The sequence below is a fragment of the Molothrus aeneus genome, chromosome 1 (genome assembly GCF_037042795.1).
Source record: "Molothrus aeneus isolate 106 chromosome 1, BPBGC_Maene_1.0, whole genome shotgun sequence".
In the NCBI taxonomy this organism is placed as follows: Eukaryota; Metazoa; Chordata; class Aves; order Passeriformes; family Icteridae; genus Molothrus; species Molothrus aeneus.
The window spans coordinates 137321080-137338632 of record NC_089646.1 but is presented as its reverse complement, the minus strand read 5'-3'; positions in this window follow the sequence as shown (position 1 = coordinate 137338632).

The following is a 17553-nucleotide window of genomic DNA, read 5'->3' as shown; positions in this document are numbered from 1 at the left end:
CATGTGAAGTACATGAAAATTGAGAAGAACTGAAAACACTGGTTTCTTGCCACTTGGCCTTTAGTTCACAATACAGCCTTTTACCAAAAGCTACAAGCAAAAAGGGTTTATGCTTGCTGGGAATTCTTTACATGGTAAGTCAGAGATATTTCCTACCAGTGTATTTAATTTGAGGATGTCCTGGTTTTGGCTGGGACAGAGTGAACTTTTTTCCAGTAGCTGGTACAGTGTGGTATTTCGAATTTATTATGAGAATAACGTTGATAACACACTGATGTTTGGTTGTAGTAAGTAGGGCTTACTTTAAATCAAGGATTTTCAGTTTCCCAAGCTATGCCAGTGAGCAGTTGCACAAAAAGCTTGGAGGGAGCATGGCCAGTATGGCTGACTGGCATATCCTATACCATAGAACATCATGCCCAGTCTGTAAGCCAGGAGAATTGCCCAAGAGCCAATGATCACAGGGACAGGCTGGGCATCAGTCAGTGTGGTGAGCAACTGTACCATGCATCACTTGTTTTCCATGGGTTTTTTTCTTCTCTCTCTCCTTTTCATGACATTATTTATTATTATTACAATTATTAATATAAAAAAATAGTATTTTATTTTTTTTTCCATTACTACATTGTTCTTATCTCAAATAGTTAAGTTTTACTTTTTACAGTTTTTCTTCCCACTGGGATGGGGAATGAATGACTGTGTGGTACTTTGTTGCCAGACCTGATTAGAGCATTACAGAGGAACACAAAGAGATATAAATGAGGCAAAGAAAGTTTGGATTTATGAAATTGCCCTGGAAATTCAGCTCTCAGTATTTGCTAATCCTGGATAGATGGAATGTTGTTAGGATCTGACACAGTAAATCATGCATCCCATAACCAGTAAAAGTAAACGTGTTTGTATTGGGGTTTTCAAGGTTTCTGTGATTTTTGTTTCTTAAAATGAGGAATATTTTTTTCCAGCTGAGGAGAAATAGTATAAGAATTTAAAAATATCTATAAACTCAGCATTCTTGTGACTGGCCTTTTTGATTGCATTATGTATCAGCCCACTTCTGCTTAATAATTTTAAAAATATTTAAGTTGATGGCTTTTATTCAAGAAGAAAACTGAAAACATGCTTCCTTTTTCTTCCTAGCACATTTTGTTTCCAGTAAACTGAAATATGTGTTTAACCATTTGTAAAATTAATTTTCTGGAAAGGCTTTTTTTTTTTTTTTTTTTTAATAATTGCAGCTGATCAAGTAGCAGGTTTTTTTTCATACTGGAGCTTAATAGGTTTCAGATTTAACACCTATAAACACTTGTAATGCTTCCTTGGGGCTAAAGGTTTCTACTTGCTGCTAAATTGCCGTCTTTCTTCTTTCCTGTCTTCTGTTACACTCTTCGCATGCATTCTTAGCTGTCTCCTCCCAACCTGCTAGCCACAGTTTGTGGTCATTTTTAACTTCTAGAGTTGATCAGATGGTGGAACTAATGAGGAAACTGACAGGTAGTAAACGGTCCAGGGAAAAGAGCACAAGGACAACTCTGCAGGGAGAGACTGAAGGCAAGCTTCAGAAATACAGAAGACACATTGATTTTTAAATGTATTTTCAGTCAAATATGCCAACTTTTAAAATACTTTGAGAGCTGATGCTCTACAGCAGTTTAGTTGAGAGCAGTCTTACAGTAATGTAAATTTTGCAGAAATGAAAGTATACCTTAGATCTCCATGAGTGCAGTGGTATTCATGTACTACTTGCCCTGGGAGCAGTTTGATACTGAAATGCAGTTAGGATAGTTTTACCTGATCCATAGAACTAGAAAGGCTGATGTATATGAAAATTATCTGTTATTGTTAATGTCTGAAAACATTCCCAAAATACACTCCACGAGGAGTTTCATAATTTCCTAACAATTGTAATCCACCATGTATTTCACTAAATCAAGAACTTTTTCAAAAAAAAGAGTACATAATTAAATTTGTTAAGTAATCATGAAAGCTTCTTTAACTGTGCCTCTGAGGCTAGTACATCTCTGGAAGATAAACAAACTAACTAGATTTTGGCACACTAGCAATTAGATGGATCAGAAAATATTAGAATTCATGACACAGAGTAAAGTATATATTGTTGGTCCAGTTGTTGTCAGGCAATGTCTCTTTCATCTGACTTCTCAGGCTCCTGTGATGCCAATTAATATAATTTCTTTTGTGTGTGTTGACATGAAAGCTGTATTTGGATCAAAACTATTGTTTTACTAATCTGCTGTACTTGTAGTACTTATAGTAGTTGTGCTCTGTTGGTAGGCATGTCTTTTCAGTTAAATTTGTCAAAGGCAAATCTGGTTCTTTGGCAAGTTACACTTGTCAGCTTTACAAATTATACTTTTCTGCATTTCAGCATTTGCTCAAAGTGATAACCACGGTGCAAGCAATAACCATGGAGTGATCTCCCTTCTGGTCACATTGCAGCTCCTGTACTGAATGTACCTGTCAGTGCTTCACAAGTCTGGGAGCAGCTTTGCACAGAATAAATCTTCTCCGACAGCAGCTCCCACTGTGGTCCGTCTCTGACACTACAGGGACAATACAGCTGTTACAGGATATTCTGAGCTGGAAAGGACCCACAGGGATCATCAAGTCCAATTTGTAAGTCAGGCCCATGCAGGGATTAAATCCACAACCTTGGCATTATTAGCACCATGGTCTATCCAGCTGAGTTAATGCCAGGGTTAACACGTGGGTGCTGTTTTGGAAGCCACCATCGATAGCTGTGTCTGGCCCCCAGAGGTACAGTCATGCCCTGGTGACATATCAAAGACAGAAGGTACAGGTTGTATCCTGCTCTCAGACACTGTTCTTGCAGCACAGAGGACTCTTAAAAGAGCATGAAAAAGTATATCAGGATTATACTTTGATACAATTGTAAGTGATGTCTGGAAACAAATCCCGATTTCATACTGAGAATTGCATTGACTTCCAGCTTAGCTTGTTAAGTGTCCTCTGAGTCTTCATAGAAACTGTCCCTCAAAAAGTGGAGTTTGAAAGGGGAGTGAACAGACAAGCAGTCCTTCCCCAAGCTGATCATGTAATTCAAAATAAATTCCATTCTCTGTATGCAGGGGCATCATGGTGAAATAAAAATCATCACACTGAGCGTGGATGAAACATCTCCATTAATGTGACATAAGTAAAGTGAATATTCCTACTGTAAAGGTAACCTTGTAGGCAAGGCTGAAGTCTTGAGAAAAATTGTGGAATAGAGATTCTGAGTCAAACTATGTAACATTAATGGATGTTGAACAAGGTTGTCCAGTGGCATAAATCAGCCTGCCATTAAATCAAGTACTGGAAGTTAGTAGAAATACAGTATTTCATATCAAATGAGTATGAGGTCTTAAAATCTTTTAGGAGTGAAAAAGCCATTTCCTCACTGAAATGATCCTTTTTATTTAGCTATGCACTTTATCTTTGTGTGTTCTTACATTTCACAATTCCTATTTGCAGTTGCTTTACACTTCAAAGTTGTAATTTAAATATTTTTCAGTACAAATTGTCTGGGACTATCTGTTGAAATTTTCTCCTGGATATTTTAGTGTTATATATAGGTATGGCTATATTTGTTTCTTTGATCAAGTAGGACAATTAATTACAGCATTTAAGTGGGTGACATGATTTGTAGAGAATTATGATGGAAGTTAGTGCAATGTAGGGGATGAAAATAGCTATTAAATAAAGAATGAAGCCAAAAGCTGTTCAGCCATAAAAACCTATATATTATATATACAGTATAATAGCCATACTGCTTAATTTCTAGTACTATTAAACATGTCAGTGTAGTTTCTCTATCTTCATAATCATGAATGATTTTTACAGGATGTTGTAATTTCATTCTGTTAATAATAAAGATCTGTTTTATATAAGATAACCCCACAAACAATAAATTTTTGTGGATGAATGAATCATACTTTATATGAAGGGTGCATTTATAAATACTTAATGTGAAATTAATAGATGATCAATAAATGTTATAAGTGAATTACATATAGAATAAGCCGAAGGTGCCTGGAAGAATATAAGTGGAAGATGTTAGAGATTTTCATACACCAAGGTCAAAAGGAAGCCATAGACACACTGGCTGTTATGGCAGCCTTGAAGGGTGACCAAGACATAGTTTATTTACATTTGTAGACTGATGAACCAGAGCAGTCTCCTCTGGTTGTGTCACTTCTGCATACAAATGACGTGACCTGGAACAGATCAGCGATGGTAACAGCAGTCAAGGCAGAGCTGCTCAGGAAATGGAGAATCTCTTTTCATTTGTCCTCTGCTTAACACTAGTGAGGTGACAGCCCAAGCACTTCTAAAGGCTGGTCCCAGGCCTGGAGCAGGGAGTTCTAAACTCTTTGGTGAGGAACTGGAAGATGTGGCATGTGAGGACAGGCAGAACAAAGTGGACTTCAGCCAAGGGAATAGCAGGTTCCAGTCAGCTCCAAGAGCAGTCTTACACTGCTTGAAAGGGGCTTTGGAAGAGACAGGGTAGTAAAAGAACAAGAAGTAGTTGCAGGAAAACAGGATTGAAAAGTGATTTACTTTAAAACATTGCTGATTTCACACATGCTCTCTCAGTCTTCCACAGACAAGCACCAGGGCATATATACCCAGGTAGTCTGTCCAGCAGGCAGGCATCAGGATGCTTGAATACAGGTGTCCTGTTGAAGGACAATGACACTGGCTATTGAGGCCTCATCTTCTCTCCTGGTCTCTTCTTAGGTTGAGTGCTAAAGTTGATTTTTACACATGCCTTTCTCTATCCTTTAGAGCATCTAATCAATGAGTTTTTCAATCCTATCTCACATCTCACCTCTGTGAGCTGTCAGCATTTGCTCACTCTTTTTTGTCTCTGATGTGAGTGTCCTAAGAAACTGCTGTGCATGTGTTAGGATCATAAAGAACTGCTAATCTCTAGATGCCTTCAATACATTCAGCATATTCAATACATTCTTATGCTCTGGGGGATGGGCCACTCCTGCCAGATCAGCAAACTTAGTGAGGAGGCTGTTATGTCCCACCTCTGAGGCAGGGTAACTGAGGTTCTTGGTTAATAGATTCTTTGGGGTGAATTAGAGTGAAATGACACTGGATTACCAGTGCCTATATGAGGCAGATTTATTTTAAAACAATTTGGTTGCAAGAGAAAAGAGACATGTAGTCATTTTGGTTTTCTATACTTATAGAAAAATACCATGAGGAAAAATATAAGGAAAAGAAAGAAAAAGAAGGAAGGGACAAGAGCAGATAGTGGAGAGGGAAGATATCACTACCTGTGGATCCAGTGACAAGACCTAACAATTGCAATTTCAGTGTCCCTGGTTAGAGTGAGACTTCCAGTCTTGATCTGTTGGGAGTGGGGGACCATGCAATAAAGAGTTCGATGGGTTACATATATTCATATATATATATATATATATATATATATATATATATATATAATCCCCATGTATATATTCCCCGTATATGTGGGAATGATCCAATACCTCCCTTGGGGGAGTTTTACACTGTCAGATATTGGGAGGGAAGAGACTGGAATATAACAAGCATTACCCCACCTCACAGGATCTGCTTCTTATCAGCATTTTCCCTCAGCTGGCACAAACCCACTTTGGGAAACAATTGGTCACAGGCTCAGCCAGCCCATCCAATCAAAGTTTGGTCCATCACAGAGGCACTCTTTATTCAAGTAATCAATAAGGTAAACAATACTGGGCCCAGTATTGAACTTTGGGGAGCACCACTAGCGATAGGCCTCCAATTACAGCATGTGCCACTGACTGTGATCCTCTGGGATCTGCTGTTCAGCCAGTTCTCAGTCCACCTCACTGTCCACTCATCCAGTACACACTTCCTGAGTTTGCCTGTTAGGACATTGTGAGTGACAGTGTAGAAAGCCTTGCTGAAGTCAAGGGAGACAATATCCACTGCTATCCCCTCACCTATCCAGGTAGCTGTTTCATTGTAGAAGGTAAATCATTTCAGTTGTTTCATTGAAGGTAAATCACGTTGAGCAACCTGAGCACATTCTTGTCATCCATGTGGATAGAGATGGTCTCCAGAATCAGGTGCTATGTTCCTGTTCCTAGGTCATCCCTATTGCTCTTCTCCCGCCTTCGATACCTCCTGCTGCTGCTTCCACAGCCTGAGATCTGTCCTTGCCTTGAGCAGCATGGTTAGATTTGGTGATCTGGTTGGATCTGATGATCTGCAGTAACTTCTGCAGCTTGCCTTTCCTATAATTATGTGACAGTCACAGGAATTGTCTTTGTGAAAAAAAAAAGACTTTGGGATATCTGTCCTCTAGAAAACAGTTATGCTCAGTACTGAGCACGAGGGATGCTGGCCTCTTGGGAGTCTGTTATGTGAGTGATGAAGCGAGAAAAATTGCAAGGAGTGGAAAAGACATCTGGTTTTACCAGGAAGAAAACAAAATTTGATTGAAAAGTACACAGACAAAAAAAGAATAGGTTAAAGAGTAGGAAAACATTCATAGCTAGAAGCATGTATTTATATTAATTAAAAGAAGATATAACAAGGACAGTGTCTTGTCTGAGAATTTGTCTATAAAAAGTAAAAAGCAACTGAAGTATCTATATAGTAATTATCAGGGGTTTGCACTAAAGCAAGAAGAACAATCAAGAAGAACAGGAACGTAGTGAATAGCAACCATCTTTGTAAAGCATAAAATGTTCAGAAATAAATAATTTGAAATCACATTTTCAGAAGAAATGTTAAAGGCAGTTTGGAGTGGAACAGATAGATAAATGCTTAAGTCCATAAGTGGGTACTCCCTATAAGAGGGACTTCAAAAAGAAAAAAAATAGTTTTGCTAATTTATTAATTTACTGTCCCTTTTGATGACTGATTGCTAAAAAGAGCAAGAAAGTTTGCTGAAGGAGTAGATTAAATTTGCCAGACATTTGCCCTTAAATTTCGATTTAGACATAGATGCAATTCACTATAGTGTCTCTCATTCTGGAGACTGGAGAAAAATGTTAAAATCTAGCTATTTCTGAGCCTGGTATTATAAAGAACATGCATCAAACATTTAGAGAACCCATCAGAAATGGTACTATATAAGACTGACTTTGTGTTGTGATGTTATTGAAAAGGTGGGTCATTGAAAAATACTTTGAAAAATACTTTGAAATGAGTTATCAGAAATTAGTTTAGCTATAGTTAAGTTGAAGTGTAAACCAAAGCAGCTTCTAAGGGCCACAACTGCAGAAGTTCAGTTGATGTGGTATCATACATGTGGTATGTTCATGAAAACAGAAAATGCAATCATCAACTGAATCAGAGTATCTCCAGCATCTAAAAGAAGTGTCATTAATGTCTGAAATGTTGTGGCTATGCCTTCATTTGAAAGTAAATGTCTCATAAGGCTAAAATGCATTGTCTCTTCCCAAGTGCCACACCTAAAAGAGAAGTCCAGGATCCATCCCAAAGCATCTCCTGGGACTGCCCATGACCTGCTCTGTCCCTTGAACCATGCAATGTCTAGAGGAAAACTGGATGGCGTGGGCTGAAGTTGTGCCAGGAACAGATTTGCAGTTCAGCCTGGGAGCTGGGAGTACTGAGAGAGTCAGGAATACAGGGAACCTGTTCATGTCAAGAGAGTAAAAAGGATTGTTGTATTTAAGTTCATGAAACAAAAGCACAGAGAGGTGTACAATGCAGTTTGTTTTTTGCAAGAGAGGCAAATGCCAGTGAAGGTGAAAATTCACTTCAGCCAGCTAGCAGCAATGACACAAGGACAAACATGGATAACTTTTTCACAAGAAAACTGTGAAATTAAAATTTCCAAAGGTGAGAAAACTGTGATTCTAGGACAGGAAATGTGAGTCAAAAGAACTCTGGAACTGTTTTTCATACAAAAATTGGTTAGTTTATTAAGGAGGTAATATAATATGGTTGGCAAGTTGTTTCCTATTTGACAATCCTAAAACCGGTGATTTTATTTCCTAAATCTTTACAGATAATTCAGGAAGAGCATTCAAATTTCAAATACAAATATCTGAAAAGTTCATAAGCTGTTTTGGCATCATTTCAGTACAAAAAAAACCCTAGGAATTTTTCTGTATTGTAATTTTTTCTGCTGTGATGGAGATTATATTTGTTCCTAAATTATACTCTGGTAGGCCTAGTTCTGAACTGCTTTCTCAATCACAGCTCCCTGTAAGCTGTGAGAATCTAGTCAGCAAAGGAGCAGAGCAATCAAGCTGTGATTGAAAACTGAGAGGTTGGGTCTGAGTGGTGGTTAAGCAAGGAGCACTGTAAGACAAGTGATACAAGAGGAAAACATACACCATTAGCCAAGTGCAGCCCCAGGGTGCCAGGAAACAGAAAGTTTTTATGGCTCCAGCTACTATCCCAAAAGATCAATGGAAAAAGTCTTATTTATATCTTCGGGATTTCAAGTGTCTGGTAGAATTTATCTACTGTAAGTTGTTCTAGACCAAGTTTGTAAACTTGACCTTCTAGCCTTTATTTAAAGAGACAAGATTGCGAAGGAGATGAGAATGCAGCCTTCCTCTAGTCTGTAATAGGCTGCCAAATTTAGCCACTAGCAAAAGCTTGCAGTGGAACCTTCAATACAATTAGAAGGGAATATTTATAAAATTAATTAAAGAAAACATGAAGCATCTTATGCAAGGGCTGACCCAGGGCATTCATGATTAGACTGAGATCAAGGGCTGAGTAAGGTATGTAAAAAACTTGTTGTTTATGTCTATAATATCCACTCTTTTAGATGGATTTTTCTGCAGAACATCATCACACAAAACCACTACTCCTGTATTAGGAAAACAAGGGAACATTTTCTCCTATATGCAGGTTGGCCTCCAAACTGTCTGCCCTACAATTCTTTACTTCAGGGCTTCCAGCATCTTCTATTGACGACTATTACTAGTCAGAGTTTTATTCTATGATACTCTGATAGCAAATTTTAATAGAGAAAACAAATTTTAATATAGAATATACATTGTCTAGTAGAACTAGAAGCAATATGAAAGCAATAGGAGAAAGTTAAATATGATGCACAGCAATAAAAAATGCAGTAAAATAAATTGGCACTACCCTACTGGTCTCCCTTCCTTGTAGGTCTGCAAATTCATCTGTTACATGGCAAAACATTTTTCAAGCTTGCTTTCTTTTTGAGGTGATGCAAAACATAAAGGAGTTCCTGACTCTGGTGATCCTGAAGGTATTTTAGAATCAGTTATAATTTGATGGAGGAGTTTTCATGCTCACTGTAATAGTTATATGGAAAAAATGACAAGCAGTAGTTTCAAATTCAAATACTGCAACTCCAAATTTCATCTTACAGTTAGGAGAGAAAAAGAGCATTTTCAATTTCTACCTCTTGTTCTTCCTTTCCCTAAAGTGCCTTTCCTGTTACTACTAGAAATAATGTTATGTGCCTGATGTTGAGATAAACTGGGGCTAATCAGATCTAAATATGTACATGTATAGATAATTTATATATCGATGTATATGTATGTTTGCAAAAGCTCAGGTCAGTGAAAATGCTTACATATGGTACTATGATGATTATGTTTAATAAGCAGGAAGCCACATTAAAAATGCACATGCAGAAATACTTAAATCTCATTTCCTATCAATTTGTGTCTCTGTTACTACATATTCCCTGTACCCTCACCTGGGAGAGCACTAGCCTCTCTCACAGCCCCAAGCACTTCCCCTTTTCTCAAAATGTTTCTTCCTCATTTCCTAAAAGCCTTTTTTGGACCCAGTTGTCCTCAGTTTTCTCCCTTGGGCAGGGCAAGAGGAAACAGGTACTGTGGCTGATTCTGAGCTGCCAGGATGCTGGTTCCTTGGAAGTACTGGGATACTCTTCCATGGATCATACTGTGGGTATTTTAGAATCAGTTTTCATTTGCTGGAAGAGTTTTCATGCTTCCCCATAATAGTTATATCTAAAAAAAAAAGCTGCATGCAGTAATTTCAAATCTAAATATTGCTGCTGAGCAGCTGCCAAACACAACAGGTAACTTGAGCTCACTTGTCTTCTCCACTGGCTATGCCATATTTAATCCCTCCTTCCTTTTGCATTTATGGCTTTTCCAAAATCTTCCAGGAACTTCCAGCTGCAGAGACTTCAATCCCATTTACCTTTCTTTTTTTTTCAACTGGCCATCTGCTTCAAAACTTATTAGGGAAGGATTGACAGAGAACTTAATTAAGTAATCCTCATTTCCTTTCAAATCCAGGCTATCAGCTTGCTCTGCTGTAGGCAGCATTTCACAGAGAAAGCCAAACACAGATCAGTAGGATCGTGCTTATATTATGCCAGACTCCAAATTCCTCCTTCAAGTCATTGGAAAACTAAAGCTGCTAAACACATCCAAATGGCTTAAATGTGATAAATCAGGATTTTTCCTATCTTGTGACTCCCTCTATTGCAAGAAAGAGATAAATTGACTTTGCTTGAAATCACCTGCCTACGTACCTATGCATGTTCTAGTTTCAGTCTAGAAACTCCTGCTTATCTCCAACCAATATATATCAGTCTCAATATCAAGAGCTGTTTTTCCAGTTAGTAACTATATCTATTAGTGTGAACATTCAACAAGCTAACTGGAGCACAACAATCCCACTTTTTTTCTTGCTATTATCACTGTAATGTTTTGAGAATGAAAGCCAAACATATACACACCCCCTCACATCCTATTCTGAGGTCTCTACATATAACCAGAATAAGGTTTTGCATAAACCTTGTACTATCTTCCAGCACAGCAGAGAAGTTCACCAAGTCAGCACATTATTTTTGATAAAAATCAAGTCTTTCTTATATAGGAACAAACCAGTATCATTTGCCTTTATTGTGATAATATTCCTTTGGAGATAAAATTGATGTCACAAAAACCCACCTGAGTTCTGATTCAAAATCTAAATATTCCTAGAGATGTCATAACTAATATGTAGAAATCCCAGAGCTCTGAGCTGTGATGGTTTGACAGGAAATGTGTTTTTTGGGCCATTGGGACATGGACACGCCTCTGAGAACACGGGGTTAAAAGCAGAGCTCTCCCCTGGGAGGGTTCTCTTGGGTTTCCGGCGGGAAAGAGTTCGGGTCTCTGCCCCGGCCCAGCTGCTGGCTGGGCAGGGGGAGGGGAAAAACCATGTGGCCGGGAGAGGTAGAGAGGTAGGCCTGAGCCCCGGGGTGGAAGGGTGGGAGAGAGAGAGAGAGAGAGAGAGAGAGAGAGACACACCGGGAACCATCGGGCAGCCCCCCCTGAGAGACACAGAGAGAGAGAGAGAGAGAGAACTGGTGCCTGGGACTGTAACCTTGAGACTGGATAAACATGGGCCTGCGCCGGCAGCACGGCTGGGACGGAGAAGAAGGGGGGGGTGCAGCCGGCCGCTTGTAGGAGCTTTTAACCCCTTTTTGGAGAATGAGAACTTTACAGATCATTGACCTCTCCTGGAAGATAGAGTGGAAGATGAGGAGGGAAATGTGCAAGTGTGAGAGAGGTCTGGGCGAGTGAGAGATAGTAGAAGAGTAGAGAAGAATCCTAGTGGGAAGAGATGATGGAGTGGCTTTTGCTGGACTCTTTTTGTATAGCCATGGACAGACCCATGTTCCTTGTGATACAGAGACTGCATTCTAGGGGGAGGCAATGGCCTCAGAACCAAGAGGGTTCAGTGTTGGTGCCCCTCAGCCCCAGGGGGTGAAAAAATATGGGGGGGACAGATGACCCAAAGGAGAGATTGTGGGGACAGGTGTCCCAAAGGAGAGACTGTGCCTTTTTTGGATCGGGACAGAGCATCCTTAAAAAAGACAACCCTAGAAGCAGCTCTGGTCCGTGTTCAGTGGTGAGAGCACTGGACATGAAAAGGAAGAGGTCACAACGGCAGATGTACTCCGGGCGGTGCCACGAGTGACACAGAAACACAGGAGGCTTCAGCTGTGTTTCCAGGGGAAGCCCATGGTACAAGAAGGACTCCTCTCCTCTTGATGAACTGAGGACTGATTGTCTAAAAGGTGGTGCTGGACCGAGAGTTGGTGATTTGAGGAATAAATGTATTGTGTTGGAAATTTGGTGGGGGGAGGAGGAAATGCATTTGTGAGGTTTTCATTTTCCCTGTGTGTGTGTTCCTTTTTATTTGTAGTTGTAGAGTAGTCAATAAAGTTCTGTTTTCTTTTCTTTCCTAAGTAGGAGCCTGCTTTGCTTATTCCTGGTCGCATCTCACAGCAGCTACCAGGGAGAAGGTATCTTCAGGGGGGCACTGGCATTGTGCCAGTGTCAAACCAGGACATGAGCTTTCCAGTAAACTTTCAGTATATAATATCCTCAGTTTCCAGCAGTTAAACACCACATGCTGTTATAGATTTGGTTTTAATGTTCTTTCTAAGTAAGGTGAGTTTAGCTTAGCACAGAAAAAAAAATCAGACTGTAGGAAAGCACTTGCAAATCAGTGGTGATGGGAAAATGTCCAAAATGACCCAGAGAGAGTCCTGAAGTCAATTTCTATGAGACCTAATTATAATAATATTAATAGTAATTATAGTAACATTATTTAGAAGCACAGAAATTTCCACCATGTGTGGGGAGGGAGAAAAGTAGCTGTTAGTCCTATTCACATGCATGAATTGCACTACTTCATAATTTATCCTTATGCATTATTTATTTTCCTCAAATATCAGTGGGACGCTGTTGTTTTCTTAGTAATGAAACAAAATGAATGAACAGGTATATGGCATTAAGCATCTCCTGCATGACTGGACAGTTTGGTAAGGAGAAGGAGGAGGTGGATATCTGGTTTTAACTAATGAGGTTTGCAGAGTGAAGCTGAAGGAGTGGACTAAATTGGCCTTGGGTCACTGGAGCCCAGCCTAGGTTAGCAGCAGCATTGACTTTACTTTCATGATCCAACAGGACTGAGGTAACAGCAGTTACACCAGTAAACACAGAAATAACCAAGCAGCTGCACTTCAGAGTAGGGCTTGGACCTGGGAAGATGAGAAAAAAAGGTATTTTTTGCATTCAGCTGAGAGTGATATTACAGCTGAGCAGAGTGTGTGGGGTGACAAGAATGCTAAACCATTGCAACTGGACTTCATGGGTTAGCCAGACTCCTGCTGTGCTAGTTTGGATACTCATTTGGACTCTTGACTTTGATGCTTTGGAACAGAAACGCTTCAGTAACTTTGGTCTGACACAAGCTCTGTGCATATCTTCATGCACCAAACTAGTGTGAGCAGAATTATCAGGGAATATGGTGCATAGACCTGAATGCCAAAGAACAAAGCTAAATGGCTTTGTACTGAAATTAATTAATAAACATAGCAGGTGACCCCTTGGATCCAATACTTCATGCTGACTGATGTTTTTAAGTTGCCAGTTAAAAAGAAGCAGAAACATGGTCATTAAGGGCAGGTTTTCTCCTTGGACATAGATGACTTAGCAGAATCTGTTTGAACAGCTGAAATCCTATTGTACTATGGTTTTTAAAACAGTTTATTGCTTCCATAAAATCAACATCTGTTTTCCTCTGCTATAAAAAAAGTCTCTAAGAGGCAGGCAATTTCAGGCAATTATGAACTTGCCTTATACTTAGTTAGGTATTGTTTATCTTATGTCAAGCTATGACAATATATCTAGTGCTGTACATTACATGTGAAAATCCAGTTTAGTGGAGTTTAGGCTGGGATTCATCACACATGCTAACCCTTTGTCCAGGTTGCCTGAAATGGAACAGGGTCCCACTTGGTTTGGCCGTGGTCTCCCAGGAGGTGTTTGGTGGCCTGGACAGAATTTGAGTGTTTTTCTCACATTCTTTTGTGCAGTGCTGTGGTATGACTCACTCTCAGGATGTGCCTGTCATTCTCCAATCTTTATAGAAAGTCCCTCTGGGAAATGACTTTTCCCATAGGTACCTTGGACATTTACCTAAATAAAGATGGAGTGAATCCGAGCCTTACAGCAGCCCCAGTGCAACATTACATTTGTGGTGAGCTTTATCTCACCCGTGTTCTGGCATGTAGAGGCTGAGCTTGTCTCACCTAGCTGTCTCCACATTTGGTGAGCTGACACAGGTTCATCCAGAAGGTAGTTCCTTTATTGGTGCCAAACACACTTCTTGAGTGTGAATCTTTGCTTTGTGAGGACACTTGTCTCCCTCCACTGACTGGAGAAGTTCTCTGGACAGCTGGTTTGGCCTAGATGGCCAACTTTTAGATTACAAAATGTGAAGATAAATGCATCATGGATGACTACATAAAGGTCCATTTAGAAAGTTTAGAGAGACATTACCACTGATAGTGCTGGGTGCAGATGTACATCTTGGGAAGAGATCTGTGTGACAGGCAATGAAAAGGTAGATAAGGATGATAGTTCAGTCTAGAAAAGGACTGTTATCATAGCAGCTCTATTTTCCTCAAGTAGATCTTGATTTCAACATCTATCAGAAAAGACACATAAGTACAAAAGAGAACTTCCATATTTTTGGGCCCTTTAGCATATTTTTAGTGTCTCTTTATGAAAAAGTATATGTCTCTACAGTTTACTTCCCATGGCATTTTTTGTATCTTGTTTTTTTCCCCTCATTTTCCCAAAAGAGTGTAACACACCTTTTAAGACGATAATTGAATATAATATAATATTTGACTTCAGTCCAGATGATTCCTTAAACTGTGCTGAAGTAGTATGCCACATCACATCCCTGGCATATTACATTGCTAACACACCTTTCCCCACCCAGCAGAAACTAAGAACTGAGAAGGCCTGAGATATACAGGATTTAATGGTAAAAAATATGCAGCAGAATCCTTTTACAGAAAATAGCAGGTTTTTAAAGGTGACTGGCAAAGAATCTCTTAAATGTTGTTTGCAGTCTTACCATTGTTGTTTGTGCTCCCTTACAATGTGCAAAGAAAGCTTGAAATATGTTATTTTTTCTCAAAGTTAGCAACAATTTCAAAGAAGGAAGTGTCTTTTCAAACAGTAAATTTCATGTTTGCTAGGTAACAGCTGTAAGAAACACATGCCTGGCCCTGAGCCCCTTTGTGCCAGCAGTTTGTACTTGCAGCTCACTCATCAGTTTAACCACAGCCACTGGAGTGTCAGCGAATGTTTGATCGGGGGAAGGAGGGAGGCCCTTGTCGTTGTGTGCGCTGTTATTTTGCAACATGAATAGGAATGAAGAGAAATAATGTTTTCACTAAGCATCTACCTGTTTTTCATACAGCTTAGATTTAGGAAACAAGTTCTTATGCAAGATTATGCTTGCATATCCTTTTAGAAATCAGGAGAAAACTGTGAAGTTTGGGGCTGGAGGGAGGCACAAAGTCAGCTTCATGAGCCTTTTTTTGGGCAAAGAGAAGTGGTGATGGGAGAGCAGAGGCAGAGCAACAGCTCAGCATCCTTCTGGGCTGTGCTGCTGAGGGCTGCATGTGTGCAGTGCCTGCATCAGCTGCTCACTGGCCCTGCTCCCTGGGAACTGTGGACCACTGCTATAGCTTTTTTGACAGGACCTTTGCTAGTGATTGAGATAAAGTCCTATCAGAGAGGTTTAACATGCTTTCTTCAGTAGTGCTGCTCCCAGTCACAAGTCAAATAACCTTAAGAATTACATCCAAATTAACCTCTCTGTCATGTCCTAATTCTTTGCCAAGTCTTCACAGAAGATGTTTTTTCCTTCAGACAGCTATAACATTTGGATATTATTATTGGGGTTTTTTTGGGGTGGGTGGTTTTGTTTTTGATTACTGTGTAATCTTCTGATCCAATAAGCAACAAATATCACAAAAGCTGAAAACAGATGGTGTTTCTGCTCCCTATGGCAACTATCCAAAATGATTTTGCCTCTGGAGATAAGAAAGACAAGAGATATGTAACAGATACACTGATTTTTTTTTCCTATACTCAGGCTAATGTCTGATAACTCAAACACAGAGGCTGGAGACTTAGTACTCTATTATGTCAGTTTTACACCAGAACAAATCTGGGTAAAGAAGAAGTCCCAGTATACATTACATATGCCAGACTGATGCCAGGGGTATCTGAACTGTTTTAGCCATTCCTGATGAAAGAAATTCAGAGAATCCATGTAGAGTTGAAATAAAATGGCAGCTATTTAATTGAAGATTAGGATAATGTTTGGGATTAATGTCAGAGCTTATGCTTTAAATCCTTGCATAGCAGGACAAAGTTGGTTTTAAAACTTCTTTGGTCAGTGAGAGACTGTACAGCACGACAGATCTTCAACTCACAGTGTCCCTACATGCCAACTCCCCCTGCTGCTGACAGCTTGGCAAACTTCATCCATCTCCTGTTATACTGTTCTGTGCACACACCCATGCTTTGCCCATTGCACTCTTCCAGTTTTGCCCTGTCCTTTCTTGGGAATAAATGACCTTGCTCCCAGCTCTGCAATGCCAATAACCCAGTGCAGCCATTCTCCAGAGTGAACCTCAGCTCCCTGAACCCCTGGATGCCAAGGTTGGTGAGAACAGAGTGATCTGTGTGGTGTCTGTGACCAGCTAGGGATGGAGAGAAAAGCCCACACCACTGCTCAGCAGGGTCAGCTGTACAAGCCTGAGCTCTAAGCTCTGTGGAGAGCCACTTGAACTGGCTTTGCAGAAAATGTTTGTCTGGTGTTTGCTGTCCTCCCACTGGAGGGCTCTGTCAGCACAACAGAACTGGCACAAGTGGTCTGGTTGTGATGGGCAACAAAACCAAATACAGAGGGACAAGTGATACTGAGTTTATCCACTAAGCAACAGCATCAGGATCCTTGGATGGCAGTACCCATGTCATATCCACACTCCTGTCCTCTGCCCATCTCTGCAGTGTCCTTGAGGCATGTGAGGAATACTGTAGTTCCTCTCTGTCTGGGGCACTCAAGCTATGCTCTCTTTCCTCTCTCTCCTCACAGAGGCTCTGGGAGGATTGCACTGGGACCACATCTCTGGTACTCAGGTGGGGGTGTGGAGGGGACCTCCAATGCCACCTTACAGACTGAAACCTCCCTGGGACGGCTCTTAAACCCAGCCAGGTCAGGTCAGGCTGAAGAAAGGGTTAGTAATAGGAAAGAAATTATAGGCACAAAGTAAAAATTTGTAGGTTCTACAAAGATTATTATGTTAAAAATGGGTATATCCTAATTTTTTAAGATGTATAATTAAGTAGAGTTAAGTAGACTTAAGTAGAGTTTTAGCAGTTTTAAAATAAATGAAATGTAAATCTCAGAATCCTGAGTTCCATTTGCTCTCCCTAGGTTTAATTCTCCTCATTTGCATGATCATGTACAGAGTTTTTTCACTTAGCTGGTACCTAAACGTGCCATCATAAGGAAGGTGAGCAAAATCCTATGATGATTCGTAGAACAAATACAATGAAAATTTTAAAACTGCAAGTTACCATGTGCCACCAGTACAGGTGCCCCAGTAACATCATGTGTGAGAAAACCTTGCAGCTTTGTACCTGTGTGGTTCTTAGCTCCTGGAGATCCACCATCAATCACCATTGGTCCATTTTCCTGCATGGAAAA